The sequence below is a fragment of the Pinus tabuliformis genome, chromosome 8, assembly GCF_031772625.1.
Source record: "Pinus tabuliformis cultivar Carrire ecotype Pingquan chromosome 8, CPIR1, whole genome shotgun sequence".
In the NCBI taxonomy this organism is placed as follows: Eukaryota; Viridiplantae; Streptophyta; class Pinopsida; order Pinales; family Pinaceae; genus Pinus; species Pinus tabuliformis.
The window spans coordinates 1840862912-1840875956 of NC_142294.1; the positions used below are offsets into that span (position 1 = coordinate 1840862912).

At 35.9% G+C, this 13045-nt stretch overlaps 1 pseudogene; it reads right to left on the minus strand.

The window, feature by feature from the left end:
- Window positions 1-361: 361 nt before the first annotated feature.
- Window positions 362-746, minus strand: LOC149243624 (uncharacterized; annotated as a pseudogene).
- Window positions 747-13045: the final 12299 nt, after the last annotated feature.

A 13045-nucleotide genomic window follows, 5' to 3' on the forward strand; every position in this document is an offset into this window, starting at 1 on the left:
ATAAAAGTAAAAAATTACAAAAAAAAATTGCATTTTAATTTCTTTTATTGTTTTTAATAAATTTAAAGTTAAAATGAGTTTCAATTAATAATAATCTACCATTACTTTAATAATATATGTTTCTATTTTATTTTCCTTTATTTACATTATATTATTATTGGATGTGCCAAATATTTATATGTTTGTGTATTTTAGGTTCAATTTAGTGTAAATTTTTTGTTTTTTTTTTATTTTATATGTTGTGTAGTTTGTCTTCATTTTATCTTTAACTTTTATAAAATTAAACATTCATATTTTAAATTCAATTAATTTTTATAATTTTCTTTTGTGCAGAAAACAAAAATATGAGTCAACACTTGTGACTCTTATTTCCCACATTCTTAACTGCGTGCCTCTCTTTTCACGGGCAAAAGATAAACGCCAAAAACTAATGAGATCCTTCTTGGACTTTCTCAGCAGTTGTGTCCTTTTTCCCACCATTGAAAAATTTGTAGCCCCCAGCCAGAGAGCGACAAGAGTACAAAATGCTCTTCTTTCCATTTAGAAGGGCTCATTGGATCTTCCCAAAAGTTAATCTTAGGTGGACCATGATGTTCTGCTGAAAATGTGCGACTTGCCTGCAGCTGAGAAGCCCGGGTGGATACACATTGTGTATGTGATGATGAAAGGCGGAGAACCCGAGCAAGGGATCGAGCTTGCTGTGCTGCCATTGCTGATGAAATTACCCTACCTTCGTCTCAGCTTTCTCCAATTAATTATTATAATTAATGTATTAAAGAAATTGTAATGTTATAATGAAAAATTATGAAATATAAAAATATCATTATTTTAATCAGTAATGGTAGTAGAGTAATTTGTAATAGTAATCAATCACACAATTCAAGTAGTATTAAGAAATAAAATTAGCATTAGTAATAGCAACAAATCACAATAGTATGTCGCAATTTGAAGTAACAATAATAGCAATACAACTCATAAAATGTTTTAATGGATATAGTTGAGTAATAGAGATTTATATTCCATATCTCTTTGCAAAAACCATGAATAACAATAATATGCAAATCACACATTGAATGAGTAATAGAAATTGATTTCAATCCCAAAATGTAACTCAACCCACAATCTTTTGAAATAAGTAATTATGTTACTTTTAATAGTCACAACAGTGCCTACTAAAGAGGAGGGCCCTGATGATTTTGTTGAATCTTGCATTAATGTTGAAAATGTATAAATGCACAATCTGAGAGAAAGTAATACCAACCCACTTTTGATGGAGAGAAATCCCTTCTTATAGGTTTCCCTTTACAACCAAGCAATAAGTAAAAACAAGGACAACCTTGAGAATCTTTTGATTCTCAAGTGACCCCAAATAAAGTTAATTGAGAGTTCTTGAACAGTCAAGTACAACAAGTTAATTACAAACAAAGTAATTTCTAGAGCAGTTCTTCAATCATCAAATAGTAAGGAAGATGGGGAATCATAACCATTTAGCTTCCAATGCTTGGGCCTCTCTATTATGCTCAAATGCCTCTAGAACCTGTCTTAATAAGTTCAGAATACTCAAAAATGTCTATCTATCCTCTTTTTGCATCTCCTTTGGATAAGGACTAAAGACGTTATGTCTTCTCTTAGTTCTCCCACTATTTGTTCCACAAATTGCTCCAAAACTGATATAATCCCACAAGTTTGCTCAAGAATCCGCTAACTAAGCAAGAATTTGGTTGCGCCGTGGGTCATAACATGTCCGCTGTATCACAAATCACAATCGACAAGTGGTGCGGGCTCTTATCGTCTATGAATAGAAAACAGGTGATTTTTTATTGCGATATTCTGGACCCGACGGGATATCAAATTGTAACCGATAGTGGCTTCGCATCCGAGGACTATCACATTTCTCAATCGGCATAAAATCCTAAGAGATGGTCTTGTAACCAAAGCGGAATATTGTGATAGCGATATCGCGGACCTGTCGAGACATTAAACTGTAACATATAAAATATCGCACCGAGGGTCTTATCGCTCATCACAATTGGCAATCCACGCAGGAACATAATCGGCGATATGGCAGACCCAATGGGACATTAAAATGCAACACATAAAAGTATTGCGTTTAGGCAGTCTATTGTAATCGGAACTTTATCGATGGTAACAAAAAGATCAACAGGGTTTTGGTTCGATATGCTATTGCAATTATCATAAATTGCAACCTAACCTGCGAGGGGACAATTCTTAACCTTCACCCTCTGTTTTTCCCCGATATGTGATATGCGTGAGCCAATGGAAACCTGCCACTTGGCGCTTCTCCATTTGCTGGGACCTTTGCCGTGTCATCAAATCCTGCCACGTGTCCAAGTCAAACCTGAACTTTGACTTGCTCTAACTTTTGCATATGAGCTCGGATTTGAGTGTCGTTCACACCATTGAATTCAGAATGACGAGCTCTTTGATGTGAAGCTGAGTTTAACAAAATTCTGACACTTTGTTTTTTTAGCATAAACTTGAGCACCTAATCACTCCTCCCCACTATAAGCTTTTTCGACCCCAAAATATTATATTCAGTTATTGAACATATGAGGGTATTGTTCCCTCACCTTTCCCTCTTCGATCCATTTGGCCTTTAACGGATTTGTACCTTCGAGACCCACTCAAAGATAATCAAAATTTCCCCTCTTTGATGACCTTGTTCCTTTGTCAAGTATGGTGTCTTACTGAAGCTCATCAATAAATTATGGAGAAAAATCTTCAATTGATGGAATTTGTACACTTTCTCCTTGATATTCAATCAAAGGAGGCTCATACAATCTCAAATTTTCAGCATTAACAATGGAATAAATTTGCATATATGAAGGAAAATCTAGCTTGAAACAATTATTACCAATCTTTTCCAGAATTTTAAATGGACCATAATGGATTGGTTTTAGTTTTTTACTTTCACCTTGAAGCCTTTCCTTTCTAATGTATATCCAAACTTCATCACCTACTTGAAACTGATGATCCACACGATGCTTGTCATGCCTTGCCTTATACTTGCCTTGACTCTTTTCTAGTTGTTCTTGAACTGTTTGGTGAATCAACTGAATTTGCTCAATGAATTTCTTTTCTTTGTCTATGTCTCTATGTCCATCTACAGCTACATCTTTCTCAATGATGAAATCTAAAGGTGATTTAGGCAAATAATGAAAAGATGCCTCAAAAGGCGAAGTTAGAGTAGAAGAGTGTTTTTCTTGGTTGTAATCATGCTGACTATAATGAAACTATTCATCCCACCATTTAGGATGTTTGCAGCAATATCCTCTTAGCAAATGAATAAATGTCATGTTAACCACTTCAGTTTGACCATCTCTTTGCGGATGGAAGGTTGTACTTTTCTTCAACTTGGTGTCCATCAAGTTCCATAAACTTGACCAAAAATTCCCAACAAATCAGGAATCATGATCACTTATAATAGAAGTAGGTAATCCAAAATGAACCCATACATTTTGAAAGAAAAGTTGAGTTGTTTGTTCTGTTATCACTCAGAATTTTCTCTAGAAGTAATCAGAAGAAAGAAAATGAATGAGGTAACCACAAACCAACTTTTAAGCATAGGCTCTAGCCAACCTATGGCCCAGAGAGCGCTCTCTCCGTATGATTTATCTTTGTTTGCTGAGATTTCAGGCTAGTTCTGAATGTTCAGGGGGGCTTTCAATTTGTATTGAATATTGGATGGCGGAATCCTTAAAACAGATGGATAGAATGATGTATTTAGACCATTGGGTTATCGATTCAACAGAAGGGCAACAGAACTAAAATTAACTCACTAAAGGGAGTGTTCAAAGGGAAAGCTAACAGAGTACAGTGCAGGTCTTTGGGCCAAAGGGGTGAAATGGTCTTAACCAGGGTGAGAGAGAAATTAAGAATTCTTAGACCGGGATTAAAACGAGGAACAAAGGATAATCAGAAACAAAGGGAAATTAAGAATCCTATGCTATAAATTACAGAGAGACAACCTAGACTAAGGAGCAATTAAGAATTCCTTAACTTAGATAATTAGTAGAAAACATTTAAATTCGTAACAGTTAAAGCATAGTGAAATTAAGAAAATTCTGAGATATCATTCCATGTTATAGCATTCAGATACAGAAATACATTAAATATTGTGGAAAAACTTTCAAAAAGATAACAACAACATGAGAAAATACTTATCTTCACTTCACTCTACACATGAATCCTATGAAATATATTATCTTTATTCATCAATCCAGCTTGCTGGTCTAGTCAATGATACAATTGCTTTCCATTCTTTTGATCAAGAAGTCTATAGAAATGTATAAGAATCCACCCTACATGCTTCGATTTGTGAAGTATTTATACAAAAATTTATTAGAAAATATCTCAAACTAACTTGAGATTTAATCTAGGAAATACAAATATCTTCTCGCAAGAAGATAGAGACAACTATTGAACTGCTTTCATGCTGTCCTTTTTATTTTGGTGTTGCTGGCATTTATGGTTTGGTTTGTAGCCCTTTATGCTCTTTTCTATTTGAACTTTCACGCTAGAGGCTTTAGTTACTTTTGGCTTTCATCTGATACTCTTTGGCACTGATGCTCGTTAGCCATGCTGACCTGTCTTTACCCTTTACTCTGCTGACTGTACATTAACCTTTTTACTACATTTTACTATAGTAAAACAGTCAATTTTTCCCATAATTTAGCTTTAGGTAACTTGATTTTCAACATCCTTCTATATATCTCATATGCCACAGTATACTTAGCAAAATTAGGCCTAGTGATGAAAAGGTGTTTCACCTCATGCTGGAGGAAAAATAGGTTTTCAAATGTCTGGTAAAGAACTTTACTTGTTGGCAATGCCTTTACTGATGATGTACTCGCCTATTCTTTAGCTAGCTCTCTGATTTTGTTGTTATAATCCTGTTGTGTCATGAGCTTATCATTTATGACCAAGGGACTGGGTAACCCTTTCTCTCTTAAAATTTGAAACTTGGTCATAAATCTATCAACTACGACCTGCATATTTTGACATTTTCCATCCAAGGTTATCATTAAGATTCTCTTGGAAAGGACGTTTCTTACCTCCAAAATTGTTTTTTTCCTATCCTCGATATCCAATTCTTGAAGTTCATACTTGTTCTTACTGTTGAGGAAGTGGATAAGTCTGATTGCATCTTCAGGCATGTCTCTTAGTTCTTCCTTGACTTTTTGGATAGCTTCTGTAGCTACCTTTATCAGGTCTATCTATTCAAAAATCACTTGAATTGATGGCCAAATATCATTGACAAAGTTAATGATATTGGCCCATAATAGTTCCTTGGTTTTCCCAATGGGTTCTTTTACTTTTAGATCTTTCTCATTGGCCTTTAAGCCTTCATTCATTCTGGTAGCTTTCTGCACTTCTTCCTTGTGCATGATCTTGGCAAGCTTGCAATTTGTTTCCAAGCTTGTCACCTTTTCTTTTATTTTGTTCATTTTTGTAGCCTAAATAGACATTTCCTCCATGGCTCTGACCAACTCCGCTGCTTTTTCTCCTAATGCACCTGCTGCTAATGTAGACTCTATTGAAACCGGTTGTGTTGTAGGCATGGGAGTTGTGGGAGCCAATGAGGCTACCAACATTGAAGGGACTGCTGTTGAGACTGTTGGGATGACATTTGCAGATGCAGTGGCAATATCACTTTGCTTCAACTGAATTAAAGTGTCTAATTCCTTCTATATCTCCTTCAACTGACCATTAAGTTTTAGGACCAAGTCCATCAACTCTTCATGTCCGGTTTGGATCTTTAAGACCTCTTGTGTTTGTGGATGTTGCAGTTGAGGTATCTTCAATTGTTTCTTCAGTGCAACAATGTCATCATTTTTCTTCTTTATCAGCTATTCAGTGGCTTTAATATCTTTGGGATCATGTCCCAATTCAATCACTAAGTCTTCCAAAGACTTGATTCTAGTATACTTGGCTTGTGAGGAGGCCTTCTCTAATTGATATTGAGTTGAAATATTGCTTAATTAACTCTGCAACTGATGGGCAGCTATGGCTTTACCTATGAGGGTGGAGTATATCATCTCTCCAGCCTGTTTGTGCAATTCAATTTGGTCTATGTGATGAATATCCCTTCCCATTACTTCAAAATCAATTTTCTTGTAATATGCCGATGTCCTTGGTTGTTGTGCAGTTGGTTTTATGAAGGAAATCTGTAATTTTCCCTCCTTGATTTCGAAAGCTAACATCAACCTTGTCTGATTGGTAGATGTGAGTTTGAGATACTGAGCATAAGTTTTGGCTTTTAGTTTCTCATTTCTCATCTTGATATCTTTATATCTATCTTTTATATCCTTATCCTTATCAGCAGGCCTATTGAATGAGGATACTTCTACACTTAGCTGCCTTTCCAAAATCTCGGTTTGTGATGTGTATGGCCCCTATGTTTCCTCAAATACAGTTGTGCCTTTACTTCTATCTAGCGCAGTGTTAGTTATTTCTACTGAGCCTTCTGTGTCTTCCTGCTCTGAAACAGGGTTTAGCCTAGGCCTTTTACTCTAATTGATCTCATATTGTACATTTAATGTGCCCATTCCTGAACTTTAGGGTTCCTCGCTGGGCATTTTGGTGTTCTTTTCCTCATTCTGAGGAGTTTGCATCATAGGAAGGGTGCTCATGGCCGTCTCTTGCTGTTCAGGTACCTGCAAAAATGAGCTCTCATCAAACTATCTTTCTAAGTCACATAAGGCATTCTCTACATCTACCTTTGTACTATCCCTGTCTACAAGAGTGTTTTACACCCACTCAGATTGATTTGGATATATTTCTATCTCTGGTATGGGGTGGTGAATATAAGGTCCCAACTTGGTCTTCTTTCTCAATCTAGCCATAAATTCTCGACTGTCGTACCTCCACATGAAACTCTTTTGGAACTTCATTTGCTGCAAAATTTTGTCTGCCTCCTTCCCTGCCTCTCTAGAATTGAATATGAAGGGGCCTAACTAGTTTCTTACTTTGAATTGTGATATTTTCTTGGCCGATGTTGAGCTCTGAAACTACATCTCTCCTACACATTTTCTTAGACTTTTTCCCCTCACCATTACCTCATAAGCTATCAAAGATCATTGCATATTGATTCTAAAAAAGCATTTAAGTGGTCTTCTAACTATGTTTGTGTGTTTGCTATTTGAATTAGATTTTGCTCATTAGTTGCAGAATGCAGCCACTTTCCGCAGCTGATTCAACTTTCCGCAGTTGTTTCTGTTGATCTCTAGGTTACAGGTGTCATCAAGAAAAATGAGGCACGTGGGCAGTTCAGGAATGATCTGGACATGGACCAGATCCTATTGATTTAGCCGAATTCATAAAGGAAAGCCGTGGTCAAACGTGGTCAAACGATGGTCAAATGAAGGAGTCCTACAGCAACAGGTCTTTGTTTTTCAACACGTGAAGGGTCCAAGGCCGTTCCTAGATCTCTGGGTTCATTTTGACAGTTGTAGACTGCCTCCACGATGCAAATCCAGCAGCCACCTTTTGATAGATTGAATGATCTCGGCAACCATCATGCTAAACTCATGGATGCTGTCTTTTTACGTGTCTTTTGTTGAAGTAGTCTCATAAGAAAATAGTTATGTAATTTCCCTTATAAATAACGTGTTTGCAAACACATGTAGAGTTAGTTTATGATGTCGTTTTGCTGTTAGTCATTGTACTGTGCCGTGAACTGGTCCTGTTGTTGTAACGAGAGGAGTCTCCCTCTGTTTTGCAATACAATAAACTCTGTTTTATATGACTGTGTGAGCGTAATTCCAGACTGATAGCGTGTTGACCAAGGCCGTGCAGAGGGCCCCTGTACGCTGAGGTTTTGTTCTCTTTATTGCTGTAAAGTTCTTTTTTTGTATTGTTTCCTTATTTCCATTGTAGATATTTCATAATTTGCTCACCTATGTATATTTTATAAGTAGTTCTGATGTTAACATTACATTCCTGTACATGATTTTCCATTTGTGCTAACATTGATAAGTGTGTTTCAGGTTAGGATAGGCCCAGGCATTTTCATACAATTTTTGCAGTAACTATTCACATGATATTGTCCTCTCTGCTGACTTTGCTTTTCTTAGACTTTTAATTTCAGTTATGCTTTGATTCCAGTTTCATTCATTTGCTTTGTTAGTTAGTTTATATATAAAACTCCTCATATCATTGATGTTATCTCTAGAGCCATAGTTTAGACTACTTGGCGAGCTATTGGACTATGAATGATGTGATTTGTTTTTAGCTTTATTTTTCAGCAATTAAATATCAAATTTCTCATATCATTGACGTTATCTCCAGAGCCATAGCTTAGACTACTTGGCGAGCTATCAGACTATGAATGATGTGATTTGATTTTAGCTTTATTTTTCTGTAATTAGAAATCAATTCCTCATATTATTGATGTTATCTCCAGAGCCATAGCTTAGACTACTTAGCGAGCTATCGGACTATAAATGAGGTGAATTGATTTTACTTTTATTAGTTTGCAGTTTTCAATTTGTTTGAGTGCAATAGCTTAACTTTTATTTCTGTATTTAGATGAGCAGCAGAGATAGAGATTTCATGATCAGTAGTACATCATTTGTTTGATTTAAGTAGCTACACATTTACATTCTTGTTCAAAGTATCAATTTCATTACTAGACTATTTTGAGATCTTCTGAAGTGTTAAGTTCTGGAAGTCATCATAAAGGACATAATTGCCTTAAAATCTATACCCAAACTTGCCTTCTAAAGTATTCTTAAAACTTACGAATAGGATTATCGCATTAGAAGACAAACCAAAATAAAACCCCCAAAAACAAGATAAAATTGATAAAATGATAAGAAAGAGGTTGTCTTGCACATATAGTGCGCCACACTTCATCAGTTTACGACTCTCGGATTGATAATTAATGTAGAAATTTATGACATACTAAATTGACTAAGCATTTTGGTGTCAATGCTGAGGAAGTGTAACTAGGTAGCCAATCTCTTAAAAAAAAAACACACACACACACACAAAAAGAAGGGAAAAATTGATAACTTCTTGAAGTATGCTCTCCTCTTGCACCTAGTGTGATCTAGAGGATCAGAAAAGAGAGTTATTAGTTCACTAATTTCTTGATTATGCTCTCTTCTTGCACCTAGTGTGACCTGGAATATCAGAAAGAGAATTATTAGCCCGACTTAAAAATAAAAAAAAATAAAAAAAAAATAAAATGACATGCATAGAGCAATAGATTCTAGGGGAAGGTTTATAGCGAGGGCCAAAAGTTTGATTTTCACCACTCCAGCTACTTCAAGGCATAGACTAGATACACCTCCATCATCTCCGACTCATACTCCCAGCCTTAGGATTCTTGGAATTCAAGGGGTAGCAACCGAATTAGGAGATTCTCCCACACTATCTGCTAAATTTGATCTAGGAGAAGAACCTTTCTTCACTTCTACAGGGGAAATATTGTAATCAAAGAAGTAGAATCACCTGAAGAAGAGGAGGGATAAACTCTTCCTCGTTCACCATTAATAGAAGAACCAGAGGACTTTGAGGACTCTGAGGAAACTATCATAACAGAGGAAGTAGTAGATGGATTTGGAGGAGGGGGTAGAGGTAGAGGTAGAGGAAGACAAAATAATGGAGGAGGTAGAGGTAACAACGGGGGAAATAGGGATGGAGATAACTCATTTGGATTCCCTATAGCTGATGAGGAAACTCATACGACAATGAAAAACATTTCAGAATCTATCCTCCCAAACTTTCATGGGTTGAGAAGTGAGGATCCCAAAACATTTCTATTTGAGTTTGAAGTCTTGTGCCGAACCTACGACTATATGGAAGACTCTCAAAAACTCAAACTGTTCCCTTCAAAATTGAAAGGAGCTGCTTTGAAATGGTTCATGGGATTATTCACTCAATCTATTAGGACTTGGAATGATATGAAACAAACATTTTTGGATAGATACCTGGACTATTGTATGCCCACCAATCATAAGGATGAGGTATTCAAGATGATGCAAAAAGAAGATGAAAACTTGGAGGATTTACTTGAAAGATTTCAATACAACTTAAAGAGACAAAAAATGAGTAATTTAGATGAGGAAACCTTGAAAGACTTTCTATTGAAATCCATTAGAGACGAATGGATAGATATTTTAAACATGATAGGGAAGGGAGATATTTCTCAACTTCCACTTCATGACATAGCAGAACTATGTGTCCATCTCTCAAGCGGAAAATCTAAAACTGGAAAAGGGCCTAGAGATCCTTCTCTGATAAGAGAAAACAAATCTGCAACTAGTTCAGTAAGTAGGGCAGAGATTGGAAATATGCTTGATGAGTTCAAAACTGATAGTCTAAGGAGCCTTAGTGAACAACTAGACACCGTTAAAATTCAAAATAAGAAAAAAAAAAAAGCTGATGCCTTGGCCATCTTTTGCCCAAAATGTAGAAAGAAACATGCTCTAATGGAATGTCCCTTGGATGCAAAAGTTGTAGAAACATGCATGATTTGATCAAAAAATCATGAGACCAAGGATTGTCCTTCAATTCCTAGGCTCAAAGCTATCTTTCAAGAGGATCCAAATTTAGTAGAATCCCTTTGTTTTGTTTCAAGAATACCATGGCAGGGGCAACAAAATCAAGGATTTAACAATCCTATGAACTTTCAGCTCCCGCCAAATTGGAATTCTTGGCAACAACCTTGGCCCCAATCTCAAAATCCATACCAACCATGGGCGCAAGGGATGCAAAATCCTTATGGGAGATTTGCTCAATTTTATCAATATCCTCCATCTTTTCCAAATCAACAAAATCCACCAATTCCAAATCAAAACCCACAACTTTCATTACCATTTCTACAACAACAAACTTCTCAACAAAATCAAAATTCTCAACTCTTGCTTCCATTTCAAAAAAAGACAAATCAACTACCAGGCCAGCCATTGCCAAATCCCAACAACAAAATTCCTCAGAATGCTTACATGGTAGAAGGAAAACAATTTCCTACCTATATGATTGTTCCTGTTAATGATGTTTAACTCAAATCTGGTAGAGTTTTAGAAAAACCTTCTATAGATGTTCAAGAGCAAGGTATCTCTGAGGAGGATTCTCTTCAAGTTAATAAAGGTTATGAGGAAGCATGTCTTCAAAACCCAATCATTCAAAAAGAAAAAGAAAAAGAATCAACCCCCACAACTCCTATAGTTGAGCAACCTGCATCTTCATCCATGCCTCCTTTCCCTGAAAGATTACAAATTGACAAAGGGGTGGAAAAGCAAATCTTGTTGCCTGACTATGATTTCCTAGATGAGTTAAAGAATGTCTATACCAAGATTCCCTTGCTACAAGCCAGTAGAGAGATTCCTATTCTAGAGAAAACAATAAAGGAGTTGAGTCTTAAAAGACTAGGAAGGAAACCAAGAGACACAAGAAGAATCCACCTGGTAGGAAAAATTGCAAATATCATGATGGGAAAGATTAGCATGCAGAAATACGTGGATCTAGGTAGTCCAATTGTCAAGACACATATAAATGGGATAGAAATTCCAAACACTTTGATTTACTTAGGGGCTGCTATCAACATCATGAGTAGACAGACTATGGAACAGCTTAAACTTCCTAATCTTCTTTTTACACCCACCTTACTATAACTTGCAGATAGATCAATAATCAAACCAGATGGTGTACTAGAAGATATTTCACTCTCCTTAGATTCTTGGGAATATCCAGTAGATTTCATGATTCTAACTCCCAAGAGTAATTTAGGAGGACATCCACTCATCTTAGGAAGGCCTTGGCTAGCCACAGCTGATGCTTTCATAAGTTGTAGATATGGAGATATGTACATTTCTGATGGTAGTTCAACAAAGAAATTCAATTTGTGTCCTCCAGCAAAGGTAATTATAGAAGTAGGAGACAATAAATGGGTCGATGATGAAGGTATTATACAACCTGTCTTTACTTTTTCTGAAATTAGTGAAGATAGTCAAATTTTGAACACATTAGAAAACTTTGAAACATCTTCAGAGTATGACCACACACAATTTCAGTTAGATTCTGATATTGAATATCTATCATCAAGACAAATGTCTCTTTACTCTATGGAAGAGTTTGGTAGCTCTACCATTGAGATTTTTCCAGGAAAAACACTGAATATCAACAAAAATTTGGAAAAGTCACAACAGGAAGAGCTAACAAAAATCTTGCAAAAGCATTCTACTGCATTTGCATGGGAGTATGCTGATATGAAAGGTATTGACCCTAAGACTTGCATCCATCACATCTATATCGAGGAAAATAGTAGACCAATCAGACAACCTTAGAGAAGGATGAATCCAAATCTTAGGGAGATAGTGAAAGAAGAGCTCCAAAAACTACTCAATGTAAATTTCATTTACCCAATTTCAGATAGCCGATGGGTTTCTCCTTTGGTTATAGTACCCAAAAAGAATGGTAAATGGAAGGTATGCATTGATTACATGGAATTGAATAATGAAACTTTGAAGGATCACTTTCCCTTTCCCTTTATCAATCAAGTATTAGATACAGTAGCAGGCAAAAAGTATTTCTCATTTTTGGATGGTTTTAGTGGTTATAATCAAATTTAGGTAGCACCTCAAGATCAGGATAAAACCACATTTACCTGTCCATGGGGAACTTTTGCTTACCGAGTACTTCCTTTTGGATTATGTAATTCACCCACAACATTCCAAAGAGCAGTACTAGGAATCTTTTCTGATCTAATCCATGATTATGTAGAGCTTTATATGGATAATTTTACAGTTTATGGTGATTCATTTGAAGAGGCATTAGAAAATTTGGAAAAAGTACTTATAAGATGTAAAGAAACAAACCTTTCATTAAGCCATGAAAAATGCTTTATGATGTTTACTAAAGGTATTGTTTTAGGACATCATATTTCAGGGGATGGGATTAAAGTGGATAGATCAAAAGTTGAAGTCATCTCCAAGTTACCTATTCCAAATTGTCAAAAAGATGTTAGAAGCTTTCTGGAATTTACTGGATATTATAGAAGATTCATAGCAAACTTCAC